This window comes from Lutra lutra, chromosome 9 (assembly GCF_902655055.1).
Source record: "Lutra lutra chromosome 9, mLutLut1.2, whole genome shotgun sequence".
In the NCBI taxonomy this organism is placed as follows: domain Eukaryota; kingdom Metazoa; phylum Chordata; class Mammalia; order Carnivora; family Mustelidae; genus Lutra; species Lutra lutra.
Genome location: NC_062286.1, coordinates 9,418,117 through 9,439,451, shown reverse-complemented (window position 1 = coordinate 9,439,451; position 21,335 = coordinate 9,418,117). Strand labels below are relative to the sequence as shown.

General features: G+C 41.0%; 1 non-coding gene across 1 annotated transcript; it reads left to right on the top strand.

The window, feature by feature from the left end:
- Positions 1–897: 897 nt before the first annotated feature.
- Positions 898–1,006, top strand: LOC125110169 (U6 spliceosomal RNA). The gene has a single exon (XR_007130493.1). It is a non-coding gene; the product is annotated as a U6 spliceosomal RNA (small nuclear RNA).
- The last annotated feature ends 20,329 nt before the right edge of the window (positions 1,007–21,335 follow it).

Sequence of the window (21,335 nt, the reverse complement as noted above, 5' to 3'; positions counted from 1 at the left end):
CATTGATTTCTTTTATATCTGAATTTCCAATTGTATTCAACTTGAATTTGATTCAGTTTGAATGCGTGTTTCCCCATGACTTCCCTACAGCCCTCTGCACTATTTTTTCTTTTTATACTTTGTTCGTTAGGATGCCATCTATTGAAGGATATCATTTTGAGCACTGGGAACTGAATTTTGAGGTAAGCGATGTATTTTCTGTGATATTTTATCACGTCCTCCCGTGCCATCACACACAGAGGATTATGTCAGCACTGTCAGATTTCCTCATTTTATCTTATTAGACTGCCTGTAATTTACATTGGTATGTCACTTCCACTGAGATTAAGGATATTTTCCTTTTTATTCATACCATTGGCAATTCACTCTGGACTATATTTATCCTAACATTTTTTTAAAATATTTTATTTATTTATTTGACAGAGAGATAGAGAGAGAGCACAAGTAGGCAGAGAGGCAGGCAGAGGGAAAGGGAGAAGCAGGCTCTCCACTGAGCAGGGAGCCCAATGCGGGGCTTGATCCTAGGACTCTGAGATCGTGACCTGAGCCAAAGGCAGCCACTTAACCGACTGAGCCACCCAGGTGCCCCTATCCTAACATTTTTAATCTAGTGTCCAGCCACATGTCTGATTTTTCAGTTCCTATGCTTCTTGGTCATGATGTCTTCTCATCATCTGAACTGTATTAAAGTTGAACATTCGCATAGTTGACACACAGAGTCTAAATCTTAATTCATTTTTTCACATATATCACCACTTTTTTTTTTTTTTTTTTCCAAAATCTTAACTGGTCAAACTATACTTGTGTTTCAATGAAGACTTACAAATCCAAAGTTCTTCTCTTTCCATCTAGGCATTAAGGAATAGAATTCATTTTCACTGATGTAGATATCTTATAGAGCTCACTCTGACAGCATGTATAGTAAAATTAGAATGATACAGAGTAGATAACTGTGACCCCTGGGCAAGGATGACGCACACAAAATATCTTTGTGATGTAGATATTTTGTAGAAGTTGATTCTGTCGGTAATTTTCAGGAGACCACACTTACATATTTGAACCTTCACTTTTCTGGGAGTATTATTATTGTCGGAACAAATGATTAATGCCAACCCTAAAATAGAAATATTTTAGTAGAAATATTATCACAATGGAATCAAATTTTATTGGTCACTGTTCAAAGAGATAATTGTATTCTGTTGGATCAAATTGCATATTCTAAATGCCATTTCCTATAAAAGCTCATTTCTTAGTGCTTTTTTGGGCTCTGGGTCTCTCTGTTTTAAGTATCAGAGGAGCACTTGACTTCAGAGGGATCCCCCTGATGGAAAGGCTGTTCCTTCCTTCAGGGTCAGAGAAATAAGTGGTAACACTGATCACATGGAGGGGACAGCTGCATGTGAGATGGCACGGATGACAAATTATCACCTAACATTATGTTAAGTGTTCATTTATGAAGGTGTTTTTAGTTTACATCTGTGACCTTCATTTCACAGAATGTATGTACCCTGTACACGACATTTTGCAGTGGTTCCGAGGAGTCCTGTGACCTCAGGTTATCAAGCCCAGTATTTCCCCAAGCTCTGACACTTTGTAACTCCATGACTCAAGAGGTATGGTCAGGCTCTTCCTCCCACGGATCCTCAGAGCAGTGAGAGAGAGAATATTCGTATGAACCAGTTTGGAAATTTGTCAAAATTCAAAGAGACCATTACTGGCAGAACTTAAAATTGCACAAAGCTTTTATTTGTTTTTCCTCCCCCCACTCACTCTAAAAAATTCAGTTCTTTCCACTATGCTGTGATGCTGTTCCATCTGTTCCCACAAGCACTGAAGCCGTGAGTAACGATCAGCATGTCAGAGCAAAACCCAGGTCTATCATGGTAATAATTTTTTCTCACATATTCTTTTTATTACTTTTGACTACATGCAAAATATGTGAACACTTCATGAGATATCTACTGCTAAACAAATCACTCCCCAATTAGTGGCTTAAAACAATATTTAATTATTTTGTCGTGAGTTCCGCTGTCAGGGAGCAGGGCAGGGCTTAGCCGGGGCCTCTGCTCCAGGACCTCTCACCAAGCTGCAGTCAAGGACCACAGCCATCGCCAAGTTCAATGGGAGCAGGATCGGGTTCCCAGCTGACTCTGTGGTTGTTGGCGGGATTCAGTTCCTCTAGGGCTGTGGGCTTGAGGGCTTCAGTTCCAGGCTGACTGTTGAACCAGGGCTGCCTCACTTCCTGGCCAGGTGGCCCTCTGCACCAGAGTCCTCATTCACAAGAGACCAGGAGGGAAGTCACCATCTTTTATAGCCTGGCCATGGGGTGTCACCTCATCCCTGGGTCGTACTCTCTTCATTCACAGCAAGTCATTGCCTGCAGCCCAGTGTGAGGGGAGGTGATTACACAAGAGTGTGCACAGCAGGAGTTGGGGATCAACGGGAGCCACGTCAGAATCTGCCCACCACAAATATATTCATATTACATCGATTTTTGTAACTCAAATCTCATAAATTCTCTCAAGAGCACCTTGATTGATGAATGCAATGCATGTGGTTTGGGAGACGAATGGTTTACTTATTCATTCAAACGCATATACTTTTTTGACAAACCCCATGCTAGGTGCTCAGAGTATGGGAGTGAATACCTGATCCTTTCCTCAAGGGGCTCAACGTTGGGTATGGTGGGAGACAGACACATGAAGAAGGTTGTGAACAGGGCTGTAAGGAGGGTGAGCTATGAGCAGTGGGGCCTTTCCATGCCAATATACCCCCTTTGTATGATTTCTCAAAGTATGTGGCCTACTGTTAGGCAAGTAATAACATCATTTTACTCTTAAAATTTGTTTTATTCAGTTAACCATCTATGGTCACGCCTTACTCCCTCATAGTGAAATGGGGGCTAATAAAGATAATTATAAAACTATGGTACAGGTCTGAATAGTTGACCCGAAGAAAGGAATGGTCACTCTACGCTGGAGAGCAGTCAGGAAAGGTCTTCCTGGGGAGATGGAGTTAGACATGAGTCTTGAAAGTCAATATCCCTGTCGATGGCTGGGTGTATATGGTTGGTCATGCCATTTAGCAAGGCAAGGAACACATGAAAAAAGGCAGGTTTAGATGCAGTGTGAAAGATGATCTTAGGGGTGCCTGGGTGGCTCAGTGGGTTAAGCCTCTGCCTTTGGCTCAGGTCATGATCTCAGGGTCCTAGAATTGAGCCCCGCATCTGGCTCTCTGCTCGGTGGGGAGCCTGCTTCCCCCTCCCCCTCTGTTTGCCTCTCTGCCTACTTGTGACTTCTCTCTCTGTCAAATAAATAAATAAATAAAATCTTAAAAAAAAAAGATCTTGAAATCACAGTAGTCGAGGTTCAGATGAAGAAAATAGAATCTATGCTCTCTAGTTAAAGAAAAACAAAACAAAACCGGATTGAAAAAAAGTTCTTGCACAATCCCTAAAAGAAGCTGGCCCTGAGCTGAGGCATCATGGGTCCACATCCTACCTGAGGAAAAGCTGTCCTTGAGCCTGACTCTCTGGAAATGGAAATGTATCGCTGAATGCAATGTTTGCTCTAGTCTCACATCTGTAAATGCGGTTGTAAGAACGTCTGGAATATGCAGTCATTGGGTTCCCCAGTCCTGCTCGAAGGGCATGGGAATAGTGGGAGCCGTCAGTTGCATGGTAACATTGAATATTTGGTTTGAGGTACCTGTGGGACAGTATTGTGGAGAAGCCCAACAGGCTTTGGATAGACAGGGCTGAAGTTCAGGGGCAACCTACACACCAGAGATCTGGGGGTAGCTGAAACTCTGAAAATGTGTGTCACCCGAAAAGAATGTGAGAACCAACAAAGGCTCCTAACAACGCTCTGTGGTACTGTATATTCATTTTTAGGAAGAGCCAAGAGCACTAGAAACCCTGACTTGCCAAGAACCAATTAAAGCATCTATTTCAACTTTTGCCTGATATTTTCATTTGTTGGCTCCCTCGCTAAATTAGTGAGCAATGACACTTAGCTTAATATCTTTTAAAACTACCCATCCCGTTGTCAGACGATGTGTTGTCTCTGACCCTGTGTTAGATTCATCCAAAGTTATTCTCCCCCAAACCTCCACCCATTCACTTTTTTTTTTTTTTTTTTTTTTTTTTTTGGTACTGGGAGCCTCCCAGAATATGTTTGTGCCTCATTTCTTTCAAATGTCTATGAAAATTTGTAGGGAATTTATAATATTGTCAGCCTCTTCTTTGGATCGATCATAAGCCATAAGTTACTTTGAATGCTTGGCAAACTTTTCTGTAAAGGGTTCTATTTCCTGGTATTCTGTGGGTCCCCAGGGCTTAGAAGAGATTCCTGAAGCTTGATCACCACCACTCTCACCCCCAGCTTCACAACCCCCTGCACCCACTGGGACATCTCACTGACTCCCCACCCCCCTCTGAGCCAGCTGGTAAGGTGCCACCCCTGTTCACCGCTGGGGGTCAACCAGTTAGCAGGTGGGTCTGTACCTCTCCTCCATGACTCTTCTCGCCACACTTCCTCATCTCAATTTTCTCATCTGAAGTGTTCCCTTTCCTGGATGATAGCAGCAGACTGAGAGAAAATCTGATACCCATAAGTGAGGAACCCCAGGGCCAGATAAACACAGAGAAATAGATCTCAGGATTCCATGTTTAAGGATATGGTTTTTGAATTTTAAAATATGACTTCGCAGAGACCAGGTACACCTAAGTGCCTGGTGAGGATAGCAAGAAAAGGCAGCTGAGGTCTGGAAAAGCAGGCTGATTCTAGATGGCATTTCATTCAATGGGATTGCTTTGCTAAGGTGATTTGTAGCAGAGTAAAGCTAACATTTTGTTTTGTTTTGTTTTGTTTAAATTCAAGTTAGTTAATTTCAGGGAGGCTAACAGTTTCTAATCTGTTATGTACTATAGATACTGTGCTAGAACTTTCATTTACTGGTTTTATTTAACACCTTCCAGTAAGGTAACTGTTATTCTCTCTTTATCCTAGACAGGAAAACAAAAACTCAGAGATGTTAGGTAACATGTCCTGATAATAATTACTTCATCCTTTAACAGTGCTCCTTACTGTACTGCAGCTGAGAAGCCTGGCAGGGTGCAAAACAAAGATCCTTTTCAGTCTGTCCTATTGCTCAGTGGATTAATTTGACCAGATTTAGGTTCCAAGGAGAATTCTTAGGAGGCTCTCACTTTGTATTTTGTTCTGCTTTATTTTCCCCCGAAAATAGCTTTCTTTTGTCATTGCATTGATAAATACCCATTCAGAACATCTATCCTGGATAGCGTCCCACCTGGTAAACCTTGGTTCTCAGTTTATCTTCCTCCCTATATGTCTCATGTGGCTTTAGGGCTTAGGTGCCAGGCAGGAGCCTAGAACTTGGTGTGATTGTCTTCTTCAACTTCTGAGATTAACTGCATCCTTCCTGCCTACAGTGGGGAGAAGGTTGGGATGTATTAATGATAAATCTGTAAGACAATTCGGATATTGTTTAGGAAATTTGAATTGCAATCTCACTGCTATTGGCTGCTTGTTTATTGACTTAAAGAATACTATTATTTCAAGAGATCTGGAGTCCAGAAGGCTTGACCCATTTCCTGTTAGTTTTACAGATTCATTTTACAGATGAAGTAATTTAGGCCCTACATGATGGAACAATGAAGTGTCTTTTCCAAAGTCATAGAGAGAATGAGTAAAGGAAAATGGACCAGAACTCAGAATTATGAAATCTTATATCCAAATTCACCTCCACGCCCCACCCCCTCTCATGCACTCTCGCGCGCACACACACACACACACACACACACACACACACTCCAACTAGACCCTTTTCTTTCTCTCTGAGGGATAACATCCTTCATGGAGGTACATGACCCACATGTCCACATCAGATCAAATGGCCAGAATCTGGTTGGTGCTGGCTCTTAAGTGGTGACCTCGGCATTCTCTCCTAGAGACGAATTAGAGAATTCCTAGAGAATTGCTAGGGGGAGGTTGTAGTACATACTCATTTTCCTGTATCACATGCTTCCATCATCTTATTCCTCCTGACCAAATGGGACATTAGACCACTTGGAAAATTTTTACAAATGCATATTGTATCCATGTGTGCAGTATGAGCCCTGTTTCAAATATGTATATACATTGGCAACTGCTCCTTTTCCTTTCAGGAAGTTGGAAACAGATGTTTCAGCTAAACTAATAACTGGGCTTCTGTATTTGTGTTTGGAATTCAAAGAACTTCTATCCAATGGATTAAAGTCAAACTCATATAGTTTGCCTGATGAAGTAAAAGAATAACATGTTTGATAAATACAGGAATTTTTTTGTCATTGGAAGATATTCTTCATTTCCTTGAAAAGGTGTGTGAAAAACTGTGTGTGAACAGGGGCCTGAATTTCACTTTGTCCACTGACTATGACAAATATCTCCCGCTCTATTGCATGAGAACTAATTGACAGAGCATCTCATATATCTTGCTAATGTCTTACCTGTAGCCTGGGCTGTATCTTCAGAGAAAGATGCCAGTCTTCTTAGGCACTGTAAACCATGGCTTAGTCTTTATTTTATTTTTTTTTCCCATAGTTTATTCTCCAGGAACTATCATAGTAAAGAATTCTTTTTAGTATAAAATTGCACTAAATAGATAGATCGATAACTAATTGTCTATTATATTCGAGAGTCTCAGAAAGTAGAATTAAATAAGAATTGCTCCTGCCTTCAAGGAGCTCATATTTTCATGGGAGATACACACACATGGATTCAACCAGGGGCGTACAACAAAATGATGTTCACAGTGCCACCTGGTATGCATGGAGCTTCCTGTTCTCTTCCTCTCTTGCTTCAGTGAGGAAGGCATGAATGCCCCAGCTTTACAGATGAAGAAATGCAGGATTACAAGTGTGCATAACAAACCTTGTCTCCCACAGCAAGTAAGCTGCAGGGTACGCTGGAGTTCAGACCCTCTGATTTCTTGCCCGGTGCCTGCCAACACTCTTCACTGACGTTTGAACTCGGAGTCATGTGCTAGAGAGCTAGCTGTGGCCAGAGGAGGGGGAGGCATAGTAGAGGGGAGGAGCAATAGCAGGGAACCCACTCTACCTCTGTATTCTCACGTCTCATCAGGGAGAGAGGTAGATCTGTGCACAATCTGTGTTATTATTCCAGGTTCTGCACCCCAATGAGGACAACAACCCACTCCCTTCCTGGAGCCTCAACTCAGCCTTCCTGCTTATTAGGGGTGTGTGTATGTGTGTGTGTGTGTGTGTGCGCGCGCGCGTGTGTGTATGCATTCACCCTCCTCTGTTTGTTTCTTTAACAAGTTTGCCTGTAGCATGTTTTCATCTCATAAAATCTCATTGAAAGCCATTAAAATTGCTATTCATTTTTCACCTGACAATTTTATTGGCCGCTATGCTTTAATCTAGCGAAGGTACTTGCTCATGTTCCCATGTCTTGACCCAGCCTCTGACTGATCTCAAATAAGCTAATTAAACCAGCTCGGCAATCACCGAGGGTTGATTGTGCTTGAGGGTGAAGTGTGCTGACACCTTGCTCTTGATACTGGAAGTGGTTATTTGTTTCAGTTGTCCATATTTAAGCTTAGGCTTCTCTGTCTTTGAACTATAAAGAAGGCCATTCATTTCTTCATTCATTATACAAACATTTATTGACAACCTCTGTTTATATCAGACTTCGTGTTAGAGACTGGAGATGGCATTATCGGGGGAACCCCATCCCTTCCCAGGGAGAAGCAGAATTAATATAATATAGAATGATGAATGCTGTTAATTGGGCTGCACAGACTCTACTATCAGAGCACAGAGAAGGGAGAAGGAAAATAGGCCTGGAAAACCAGATTTCACAGAGGAAATGGAATCTGAGCTAACATTTTGGGGAATAACAGGTAAATCAGATGACTGGTGCAGAGGGTGACTTCTCAAGGTCAAGGAGAACAGAATGTGCAGGGGCACAGAAGCCTGAAAGTGCCAGGTGTGTTAAGGAGCCTGAGGGAGTGTGGTACTACCAATGTGAAGGGGGCAAAGGGCAGAGAAGAGTGAGAAGGGCCTGGAAGCAGATTTAAGGGGTAGATAAACGAGTTTGGCAGTCTGAGCAGATGGACCTTCATCCTGAAAGTCAGAAGATCTAGGGGTGCCTGGGTGGCTCAGTGGGTTAAGCCTCTGCCTTTGGCTCAGGTCATGAGCCCAGGGTCCTGGGATTGAGCCCCCGCATTGGGCTCTCTGCTCAGCAGGGAGCCTGCTTCCCCCTCTCCCTTTGCCTGCCTCTCTGCCTACTTGTGATCTCTCTCTCTCTCTGTCAAATAAATAAAATCTTTAAAAAAAAAAGTCAGAAGATCTTAAAACTTGGGACCATGTGCTGATGTTAGATGTCCATAAGGCAACTAAAGTGTCACATATTTTCTCTCTGTATACATTTTAGGGGGAAGAGACAATACTGTGGTGAGCTTTTCAAAGACATTCTTGACCCAACATGTTTTGAAACCACTTCTTTAGGCAACAATGTACCATTGTGGATCATTAAGATAAAGGGGAAATGATCAAGTCAGTGCTTTAGAAATTCTTAACATGCACTGAAGCCATTTGCTCCCATGTAATTAATATGCATAAAGGCATTTGTTGTTCTCATGATGAGCAGAAAAATACTCTTTGTGATAAGCAATAAGAATGTAAAGATTTTTGACCAGATATGCAAACTCCTTAAATTTTGGCAACTTATCTGTTTCTTCAGAAATGGGTAATCTGGGAAGTATTGAAAAGGTATTATTTGGAAACAAAGTACTCTATTTGAAAAGACTTGTGACTCTTGCCTACGGAAGCATGGCATTTGGGGAAAGGTTGGTCACATGTGCTTTGGGTCTGTGGGCCATGGCCCTGAATGGAACATTGAAGGGCTGACGCATCCATTGACATTAACCTCTGCATTACCATATTCATAGCTTCTACAGGATTTTTAAACAAATGCTAATACTTTTATCAAGGGCAAAAATGTGAAGCCTGGAGGGCCCCTTGGGAACTTATGCAAGGGATTTAAACAGGATTTGAACATTGAACTTCTTTTCCTAAATCCACACTGCATGAATTTGCAAATTCTCCAGTGTTATGGAAAATGTGATATGTGTGAGCAATAACAGTGTTCATCAAGAAACAAACACCATTTTTTTTTTTTTTTTCTGATGAATGAATTAAGCAAAAATACCCAAAGGAGTTTCTGGAATGTGCCCTTGATTCAGAAAGAAAGCAATGGCTGTGCGGTTTTCCAGTGACATGTTGCATATAAAGGAAGAGGATGAAGAGGATACAGTGAAACAACCTCTGGAGCAGGAAGACTCATTTCAGAGCTCCGATCAGGACCTACCCAAGTTATGCATGGAGGTCTGGGGGTTTATTAGTGGATGTTACAAGTTCAGTGACAGGTAGATAAATGGGCAAGTTGGACTAAGAATGGCAATGGACAAAGGGACGCAATCCGGCTTATAAAATGCAAATGTTTTCCTAAGTATGATCCCATGGAAACCTCACAACAACCCTGTAACACTGTTATTATATTTACCATCTTATTTTTCCCCCATTTTACTTTATTTCTTTTCAGTGTTCCAAAATTCATTGTTTATGCACCACATTTAGCATCTTTTTAAACACTTTAAAAAGAAAAAAAAGACCTAGTCTTGGTAAATGGCTGTCTTAAATGAATGGGTGATGAAAGTGGTAGTCTGTGTATTCGTTATGCCAGCGATCATAACAAAAATCCCCACATTTCGATGACATCACAGTTAATTCCCCCTCTTGAAATAATACAGGTGTTTGTGGTGGTCAGAGATTCTTCATTTTCTTAATTCTGAGGTTCAGCCCTTTCTGGCTTGTGGCTGACCCATCCTTCATGTTTGTGGAGGCCCCTGGTTCTAACGAGGGAAGGGGGAGATGGAGAAAACTTACCTGCCTTGCCATATTCCAGTGCTTAAAATGAGTCACATAGTCTCAGATAGATGCAAGAAGGTTTCAAAATGTAGTTCCAGGCGGGGTGTCCATTTCCCAGAAACAACTGTATCCATGGAGAGGTAGCCCAGATTTTTGATAGACAACTAGCTGTCTCTGTCAGAGATTCCATCTGAGGTCTATTTATAGTGTTAGTGGTTCTCAACCCTGTCAGATCCAAACGTCCCTGTTTTATAACAAATAGTCAAATGCTTTCTTTACCATCTGGAAATAAATTCATGAATTACATAACCTACCTACACATAAATTTTCAAAAAGCAAGTAGAATTCTTTCATGTAACAGAATGGCAAAATAAAAGAAACCTGTAATAAGATAATAGATATTTCAAGGTGTAAATACTGAGAAACAACTACCCTAAGAGACAATGTATTAGTTACTTGTGTGTACATGTAGAAAGACTATATGTGTGACAGCTACAAACTTCTGTGTTTTATGGTAGACATGAAAATTTCATTAGCAGAGATCTTGGGTTATGGGGTTTTTCTATACAGTACACAAGTCTTAGTAAACTTCCAAAGAAAAGAGTTTCCAATCTCCCCCCTCGATATAAACAAGAAATGCATTATATATTGCATACTAAGGTCATGAAAAAGTACTTTATATGTATATGCAAAATTATAAGTAATACCTATATTTGTTTGTTTTTACCTACAGGAATACCCAGAGGTATTCAAAATCCAGTCATTGGTCAGGACCATCCTTCACATTACAGAGCATCTGGCTATCCTCTTTGGTCCACTAAATTCAAGGAAAGTTTCCCTACTGACTATAACAACAGAAGCATCCCCCCAAATTTGCAAAATGCCACTTGGGACAGATAACTCCTCTTTATCAAAAACCACTCCAATAAGTCATATTGCCTCCTTGAATTTAAATTTTTATATAAACTCTTTAAATTTTGAAAATAGCTTTAGAATTACAGAAAACTCATAAAGAGTGTTCAGAGAGTTTCCATGTAATCAGATCCAGTTCCCTCTGTTATTAACATCTTATATCCATATGGTATATTTGTCATAATTATAAGCAAACACTGATATCTTATTTTAAACTCAAGTCCAACTTTATTCAGTTTTCCTTTGTTTTTACCTATTTTTTTTTTCTTTCCTAAGATCCCATCCAAGATAGCACATGACATTTAGTTGTCACATCAGCTTAGGCTTCCCTTGGCTATGATAGTTTCTCAAACTTTCCTTATTTTTGGTAATCTTGACAGTTTTGAGGGGTGCTAGTCAGATATTTTGTAAAACATTCTTCAGTTGGGATTTGTCTGATTTTTTTCCCCCATGATCAGACTGGAGTGATGAGATTCAGAGAGGAAGAAGACAGAGATCAAGTGCCATTTTCATTACATCTTGTCAAGGGCACAGCCTGTCAACATGACTCACAGTTGCCCATGTTGGCCTTGACTGTCCAGTTGCATTAGTGTTGGTCAGGTTTCTCCACCTAAAGGCGATCTGCCTCTTTTTCTGTTTTGTACTCTGCAAGGAAGTAACTATGTGAAGTCCATAGTTAGGAGCAGGGAGTTATGTTCCAGCTCCCTGAGGGTAAGAATATGGACATAAATTATGTCCCAGAGATTTGTCTCTTCTTCATGATTTTAATTTATTCAGTCACTTATTTATATTTATTTACATGGATATACATCCATGAGTACATACGGATATGAATAAATTTTACAATTAAAACTATAATTATAATATAATAAAGTGAATAGAAGTAAGAAGTTAGAAGCAAATTCATTTAAAAATCAGGAGGAGAGACAATTAGATTTATAGAATACCACTTTATTTATTTTGGTTCTCAGACTGCTCCAGCATTGGCATTGGTGCTCTCACAGTTGGATTTTGCATCTCTGTGGCAAAATCTCCTCCTCCCCTCCTCTTCCTCCTCCTCTTCCCCTTCCTCCTCTCCCTCCTCTTCCTCCCCCTCCTCCCCCTCCTCTTCCCTCCTCTCCATCTTGGCACTTCCTCAACTGCTAACACCACAGGATGTTCTAGGCTCCTTCACTGCTAGCACATAGTACAGTGGCATCAGAGTCGTTCATCTATCCCCCCAGGAGAAACAATTTCATCAACTAGAACACCACGTTTTATATAGTTCCCTGTGCTCTCAGCCTTACAGACACCACTCATCTCCGGAGAGCTAGGTCCACACATTTCCCCAACCCCTTCCCTAAGGTTATTTCATTCATTTCTAATATAGTTACTTTGCTTTACCAAAGTTCACATTCCATCCCTGGATCCCTCATTCTGCAAAGTATTTTTTTTTTATTTGTTTACTTGAAAGTCCACTCTTTGTGCTATACATTTCAATAACTTTTGACAGATGCATTTTATTCACCATTAGCATATCATGCAAAAGAGTTTTGCCCCTCTGAGAAATTTTCCTGTGCTTCACCTTTCAACTTGGAAACCATTGGTCTTTTCACTGTTCCTAGAGTTCTCCTTTTCCAGAATGTCAAATAAATGGAATTATACACTATGTGGCCTTTACAGATGGGTTTCTTTACTTAGTAGTATGCATTTAAGACTCCTTTATATCTTTGCGGGGCTGGATAGTTTATTCGTTTTTACAACTGACTAGTATTCTGTGTATGGATGGGCCAATGCTCATTTATACACTTTCCTACTGAGGGACGTGGTCAGTTGTTTCTAGTTTTTGATGATTATTGACAAAGCTGCTATAAATATTCATGTGCAGGCTTTTGTGTCAATATAAGTTTTTAAATCAGTTGGGTAAATACCTGGGAGTGCAATTGCTTTTTTGTATGGTAGGATCGTGTTTAGCTTCCAGAAGCCTATGATAGACCGTCTTCCAAAGTGGCCACTAACCATGAATGAGTTATGAGTCATGATCATGCCTGATGGTTTGTGTTTCTCAGTTGAGGCATGGATAGCACCGGAGTGGGAATTCTTTGCTTTTCAAGACTGTCTTGCACATTATAGGAGGGTTACCATTTGTGGACTCCTGGTGCTAAATGCTGGTAACATATATTTGATACCAGTGGTACAGCCAGAAGGACCCTCACACAATTCTAACTTCCTCAGGCAAAGGGGAGGTGTAGCATCCCATGCTAAAAACTATTGATCTCTCTGAAAAGTTTCTACAAAACTTAAAAGCCGATGTTATAATAAAAAATATAAAGGATGCCAGATTATCCCACCAAAAAAAAAAAAAAAGTATGCAAAAGAGAAAGATACCAACATGTCAAGGATAAACAGCCTAAATGTTGAAACTATGAGTAATTTTTACACTCATTCACCTCCTTTTAAACTCTTGATATAACTAGTATGCAGTACTCTTTTAAGATAAAAATATGTAAACATTATTCAAAGATATTCTAATTATGAAATGATTAATAAGTAAGATTATTATACTGAGTGAATTTTAAGGAGCTTTTCTTATGACAGATAAGTCCTTATTTCTTGACTATACTTCCATTCCTTTCTGAACCCAGGCCAATGTGCTTCTCACACACTCCCTTTGATTGAAAATAGTGACAAGACAAAAATGAAAGACAAGGAAAATGACAGAAAACAACCAGAAGGTTTTTTGTTTTTTTTTTTTTTCCCCCATGTTCTGTGCGTGCATGTTTCCAAATGGATTCTGCAAGGATAATAGACCATCTCAACTGTACGTTTCCCTCTCCAATTGTTTTGGGCCCTCCGATTGCAACTTACAGCACCAGTGTTTTTTATTTAAGATAAAGATTTTTTTTCAATTCATATTTCAGAGAGAGAGAGGGAAAAAAAGAGCAAAGCTAACAATATAATGCATGTTGAGAGGAGTCGGCTCTTTAAAACTGTTTTAACGTCTTCTAAGACAGGCAATTTTAGCATAAGACATTTTGCCTGGCAACCGTTACCAGTGGATCCTGAGTGTTAAAGGAAATTTCATAGAATATCATATCTTGGCTATTTTCCACTCACTGATGAAAACTAGTTGGACACAGTTACAAGAGCAAAATGATGTCTCTAGGGACTGCTGAGAACATTTTCAGCTGAGTTTGGAAAAAGAATGGACTTTCGTGCCAGGCAACTCTAGGTTATAAATACTCATCTGCTGCTTTCTAGCTCCATGACCTCAGACAAGAGACTCAATCTCTCCGGGTCTCAGTTTCCTTATCTTCAAATGACGATTGTGACTGGGTTATTGAGAGAATTGAATACACAAGGTCGCCAGCACCCTTGTAGACATTAACTTTGTCTTCCTAATATATTTCCGGGACCTGGAATTGAGAGAGGAAATTAATTTCAGTCAGCATCAGATCAGTGTTTGCTGCTGCTTTGGAAATTGGCTTTTTAGGAATTGAATATTTTCTTAATCTACAGGGGGAAAATGAATTCTATCCCCTGCAACTTGCATGTATGTCTGTTATCTATTGCTTTATAACTAATTACCCTAAATTTTCGTGGCTAATAACAGTAATGAGTGTATTATTTCTGGTGATTCTGTGGGTCAGCTGGATGGTTCTCGTGGCCTCGCCTCGCCTTTGCCATGTGTGTGCGCTGAGACGGAGGTTCAGCCAGGGCAGAAATAGTCAAAGTGGCCTCATTTACAGGTTGGGCAGCTCATGCTGGCGGTTCGCCCAGCCCCCTGGTGCTGTCTCTGGCTTCTCATCGACTAGACTGAGCTTGTTGATGTGATGGCACAGATGTTCCAAGATGCGAGGACGGAAGCTATAACCTCACCTTCGCCCCATTCTATTTCCAAAACAAGGCATGGGGTAGCCCAGATTCCAGAGGTAGCGAAAGAGATGCCATCTCTTTACAAATGGAGTGCAAATATGGTGTGCAAATACTGTGGCCACATTTTTTTCTGTCTACCATGATATGTTCCTGGACTTCTTCTTTTTTTTTTTTTTTTTTAAGATTTTTATTTATTTATTTATTTGACAGACAGAGATCACAAGTAGGCAGAGAGAGAGGGGGAAGCAGGCTCCCTGCTGAGCAGAGAGCCCGATGCGGGGCTCGATCCCAGAACCCTGGGATCATGACCTGAGCCGAAGGCAGAGGCTTTAACCCACTGAGCCACCCAGGCACCCCTGTTCCTGGACTTTTAATAATGATCACAAATGTTTTGTGACAAGGACCATAAGAGTCACAACAATTAAATATTAGGTAACACGTTTAGAAAGAAGTGAGGCATGGTAGTTAAGTGTGAATTTTCTGGAACCAAACCACCTTGGTTAGTATTCAAGCTCCATCCATTCCCACTGAAACTAAATTGTGTGACCTTGGGAGAGTCACTTGACATATTAGTTTCTTATTGCTGTTCTAACAAATTATCAAAAAATCAGTGGCTCAAACAACACAAATTATTTGTCTTACAGTCTTGGAGGTCAGAAGTCCAAAGTCAGCCTGAGTAGGCTAAACTCAAGGTGTCAGCACCTTCAGGAGGATTGGGGGCTAATCTTTCTCTTTGCCTTTTCTAGCTGCTGGAAGCTGCCCGCACTTCTTAGCCCATGGCCCTGCCCCACTCAGCCCTGTACCGCCATCTGGAATATATCCAATCCTGGTCCTCCTGCTCCCCTCCTAGAAGGATCCCTGTGATTAGGTTTGCCCCACCTGGCTAATCTAAAATAGCGTCTCCGTCTCAAGACCCTTAATTTAACCACATTGACAAAGTCCGTCTCCCAAGCAAGGAAATATATTTGCAGGTTCCAGGGATCTGGATATGGACATCTTTGTATCACTGTGGGAAGGGAGGAGTAGGGGGTGGGAGGGGAATGGGGAGGTGGGGAGGTGTGTTATTCATACCACAACCCTTGTGCAAGTTGAATTCCATGCCTCAGTTTTCTTACCCGTTAAATGGGGGTAATGTAACTATTTCATAGCCTTGTTCTGAAGATCCCATATGTTAAATACATATGCTATTTACAGTAGTGCCTGTATAGAGTGAGCTCTTTATAAGTTGTAGCTATTACGATTCTCACTACTATTACTGTTTCCCTCAGCTTACTCAATGGGGAGCAAACACCCAAACTCAATGTCTTGGCTGCACAAGGATTCTGAATGAATTGCTCATTTTTTTTTAAATTGATAATTTTGATACAGTCTAAGTAACCAATTCACTTGGGTACAACAAACACATTGACTATCAAGCAATAGTGTCTGGTAGCAAGCTGGTAGAAATAGTTCAAAAGGGGGTCCAAATGAACTTTAAAAGACTGTTTCCTGCGAAAAGAAAGAAGTTTTATACATAATACAACTTATTGTGAGGGCTTCCTAGATGCCACTATGCTGATACGTGGAGTACTTTCCCACTTCACGTCCCGTTGTTCTCGAGGTCCTTCATTACTGGTGACGTCCTCATCGAGGTACATATTGTTTTCATCTTCCAAATGAGAAAGCCCAAACTCAGAATGGTTGGGGATACTGAGGTCCCGAAGTGGTTTAAGTCAGTCCCATTATGAAAATCCTGCTCTTATCCAATCCAGCTGGGCTGTAATAAAAGGAATTTTTATTAAATGACTATAAAAACATATTGCAGTGTGCATTTGCATCTGAGACATTGCTGGGCTTTCCTTCCCTCAACTTTCTCAAATAAATAAAATAGAGGAGGAGAATTCTAGGATATGAATCTCTTAGGCACAAACGCTTCCTGGCACAGGAGGGAGGCAGCCTGAAAAGGCATTCCTATAAAAGCTCACAAAATACTTAGGCAAATCTTAAAGTTAAACAAGGCACTTAGCCCAAGCCACTTAATTGCATCTCAGAAAAGTGAGCAGAAAGAAAGGGTTTATTGATGGGTATGGGAAAGTGGGGGTGGCTGGAAACAGATTTTCCCCAAAGTGGGCCACTCCCAGCCTGGGTGGTCTTCTCAAACGGAGATACTGACTCAGGGCTTGGGCTCCAATGCTGTTGCTTACAGGATGTTTTGGGGATTGGAGATGAAAGAAAGGAAGTGAAGAGTGAATCCAGAAGATATTAGGAGACTGGCTGGGAAAGATAAATAGTGGAAAAAAGTCATATATTAGTTATTTGTTAAACATTCACAGAAACCAAAGGAGGTGAAAATTCAAGGAAAAGCAGCAGGTAACAGACTACATTAGGCCTTCTATAGTTTACTTTAGCTAATGAGGCTGAGAGTTAAGTAATATCCCCATTTTACAGATAAGACAGTTGAATCTAATTAGTTTTGCCAATGTCACAAAGCTGGTATGTGGCAGAACTGGGAATAGAATCTAGGTCTCATTACTGGGAATCCAATATAGTTCCAAAAATATCAAATATAGGTGCTTGTCCCCCCAGTGTTCACCTGGTTTTCTTAGCATTGCAACATCTGGAGGTGATGTAGTGGTGATGGTGTCCGTAGAAAACAGGCTCAAAAGTATAAGTAAAGGCTGTTTAAGGAACGGCTTATGTATGGAGTTGTGAACAGTGCTCAGAGAGCTAATGAGGTCTGAGCACGGTCTTTGCCCTCTCTCCATCTGGAAGGACATGAGGAGAAAGCAAAGTTACAGAACCCAAGACAGCTGGGGCCATGGGAGAGGCGCTGCCCAGCCAGAGTGGTGTGTGGGTAGAGATTACTTTCCAGCCATCAGCCTGATGGGGACAGGAGATGGGAGCATAAACCTTCAGACCTCTCTTCTATATGCTGCCAGGTTCTCTGCTTCCAGAAGCCAACCTGAAGTTAGAAGTCAAAGGAATTGAGGGTGCAGAATGTAAGTCAGTGTCCTGGGACATAATGAGAAGAAGAGACCGTATCTAGAAGAAACACCAGAGAACATCCAGCTCATGCATTTCTCATGGGAACTTTCAGCAGCCCAGTCTAAGAGGGCAAGTCAAGTTCCATTTTGTCCACTTGGTGACAGTCTGTCCTTCCTTCCTTCCTTCCCTCCCTCCCTTCCTTCCCTCCCTCCCTCCCTTCCTTCCTCTTCTTTCTTTCTTTCTTTCTTTCTTTCTTTCTTTCTTTCTTTCTTTCTTTCTTTCTTTCTTTCTTCCTTCCTTCCTTCCTTCCTTCCTTCCTTCCTTCCTTTCTTTCTTCCTTTCTTCCTTTTTTTCTTTCTTTCTTTCCTTCCTATGAGCCCATCAAAACTAAGGCTAAATCAATTGCCAAACAAGTTTTCTGGAAAAAGCTGAAAAAGTTTTCTGGGAAGTGTAGTGATAGCTGTTTTGAGGAATCAGAAAAGTATATGGTTGATTTTGCTACGTGTGGAAGGTAACAGGATTGAAGAGAGAGAATAGAAAATGCCCTGACTGTCCAGAGGGTCCCACTGAGGGATGGCAAACCTAAGGTTCTGCTCTTCCCAAACAGCACTTGACAGCTGGGTAACCATGCATTAGAGACTGTATGGAAAAGGCTGGAAGGAAAACTGTAGAAATGGGATCAAGGAGGAAGACTGGGTCAAGAGTAGTAAGTGGGAAATTAATGCATCTGGTGGCTTATACAGTAAGTTCTAGGAACTCAGGGCACAACAGCTGGTGTATTACTGTTCCTGGACTTTTCAGAAAGTAAGTGTGGGTCCCCCATATCACACTTCAATGCTCAGATTACATTTGGCCTTCTATATGTGATCTTTGATGAGACAAGTTACACATTCTGCAGCATCTGGCATGGATCTCAGCCACAGTGTTCATTTCCTTTCCCCAGTACTGTTAGCATATGACAGCATTTACTTCACCCCATCCTCTTAAGGTCCTATCTGAGTGGTCTCTCTGCTATGCAAACCTGGTCATGACAGGGACCAACTCTTTGAAACTTTTCAGGGCATCTCAACTTATCTAGGGCACAGCCCGAGTTCTTAGCAGGGAATTTAAGGCCTACTTAGGATCTGATTACCTCTAGTGTTCCCCGGACTTACCATGTTAGCCCTTCTCCTTGTATTTTGAAACTTTGGTTCCCTCTGATTGGGAAGCCCTTTAATAGAAGGCTCTCCTTTGGGTTCTCATTCTCTGAGTTCTACAATGCTCAAATATGGCAGGAGACTCGGACACCCAGGCTCCTCGGCTAATGTGTTCCGGAGAGGTCATTTCTTAGCTAAGCCACACTGCTCATAAATGGCACAGTAGTACCTCAGGCCTCGGTGTCTTGATTCAGGTTAGTGTTCTGTATATCTCTAGGTTGTCTTCTGGCTTTAAGGTTTTGAGGACTGAAGTTTAAAGTTCTACAGTTTTGCACTTACAAGATTCATTTGAAAGTTAACTTACTGACACTCTTAAAACTTCATGGGAAATCATAAGATTCTTTGCAGATTGAATATCTAAGAATTCTATTTCATTTCACGCTTCCTCAGGTAAAGATGTGCAGTTGGGATGCGATTTGGGATGCTCAGATATTTTCCAAGTGCTCTGTTCCATTTTACTGTGGCTGTTGTTTCTCCTTCCCCTCCCGCCTTCCCCCTCCCCACTCCCTCCCTCTTCCCCTTCCCTCCCTCTCCCTCTTCCCATCCCCCTCCCCCTTCCTATCCCTTCCCCATTGTTGTTGTTGTTGTTGTTGTTGTTGTTGCTGTTGCTGTGGTTCTTCTTCTTTAGTTGTTTTGGCTGTTCCCTTGGGCAGTCTTATTTTTGCAGCTAGGGGTAAGTATGACATCCCATTTGACTTTAATTTCAAAGGGAACCTGAGAAGGTCCTGGTAGGTTGGTTGAACATTAATATCCTAGAAAAATTGAATAGGTGCCATGTATCTTGTTAAATTCTGTTTGCACACAAGCAATAAAAAAATGAGTAAATGGCAATCTTAAAATAGAATTGCCCATGGATTGATGCAGTGACATGACTTAGATACCAGCTTTCAGGAATAGAGTAAGAGATTAAAGAAACAGAAATCCTCATATGTTTGTAATAAACACGGTTTAGATACTGTTGCATAACAACAATGCCAAATTATCTATGTAATTCAGGTGAAAGATATTTACCTGGATATTTTGCCTAGTCTGTGGTAGCACCTTGTCAATTTGGTGAAACAGCAATTTTAAACAAATGTAAAACAAGGTATTTGAGGGTTTTTCTTGTTAATTCAGGCCAAATTGCTAATCTAGGAACCCAGCTAAATGTCTGAAGTAACCTATACTCTATGGTTTCTACACCTGAAGTAAAACAGATCATGTGATAGGATCATTGTCTAAAAATACCTGAAAGGATATTGGCTAGAGAAGAGACAGGATATTCCCTTTGGTCCTGGAAGTCAGGACCACCAACAGGTAATTGTTATGGGCCATTGGATTTTAGGTCCAGTTAAGTAAGAATAATCTAGGGGAATTGTTAAAAGCAGAACTGACTACCTCTGGAGGCAGCAGGTTTCCTATTATAAGAAGTATTAAAACAAAATGCAGATATATCTCTTTATATCATTCACACAATTTTAGTTTTGAGACAGGGATTGAGCTGCCTGGAAAAAAAAAATGTATTAATCTCTGCTCATTTTCCTCTTTGCTGTGTTCCAATGATATGATTCAGCTCTTGTGTATTAACAAGTTAAGAAAGAGAGAGCGAGAGAAAGAAAAAAAGAAAGAAAGAAAGAGAAAGAAAGAGAAAAGAAAGGGAGAATATACATATATATCCTTGAACAGAGAGGAAACCAATTCAACTGTACTCAGAGTGGGAAGGAAACAGACATGATGATCTCATTGTTGTATTTCTAGGAAAGATGAGTCATACAGTCTGCTTAAATTCAGAGTAGCTAGAGGGAAGCTGGACATCAATGATGCTTTTTTCCTCTTTAATAGGGAACACTCTCAAATTTCTTTTAAAATAGATGGATAGAAAGAACTTACATATTGGCCTAGATCAAGGAAATTTCACTAGAATGTTCTCTAAGATATGACTATAAATAAATCAGTTTCAACTTGAAATTAATTAATTGAGTGTGGGGGCAGGGGTGGGAAGGAGGGATCATGTAAGCCATCCAAACTCTAGCTCTTCTATTTCTAACCCCCAGCAGCCATCATCCCCAAGATCAATTTTAATTTCCCTTTGGTTTCTTTGCAAGGACAAAGTGCCAGGTCAGAGAAGCAAAGGGTTAGAGAGGAGAAGAGCAGGCCAGAGGCATTTACCAGGGCACCAACTCCTACCAAGACACTGAGTAGGGAGCACATGCTTCTTTTCAGGAGAAACTTTTGTCACATGAGCAGTAGCGTATGACTGCCAGTGCTCTGGAAGGTTATTTTCTTCCAAACTGCCCCAAAATACATGCCATATTTAATGATCCCATAAACCAGCATTTATTAAAAGTCTACCACGGACCAGGCACTGCAAAGTGAATTTATGTCAAATTGCTATGCTTCTCTACTGGCGTCCAATTCCCAACGCTGGAGAGGAATCTTTTGCTGCTTACACACTGGCCTCACCCTCTCTAAAAAGT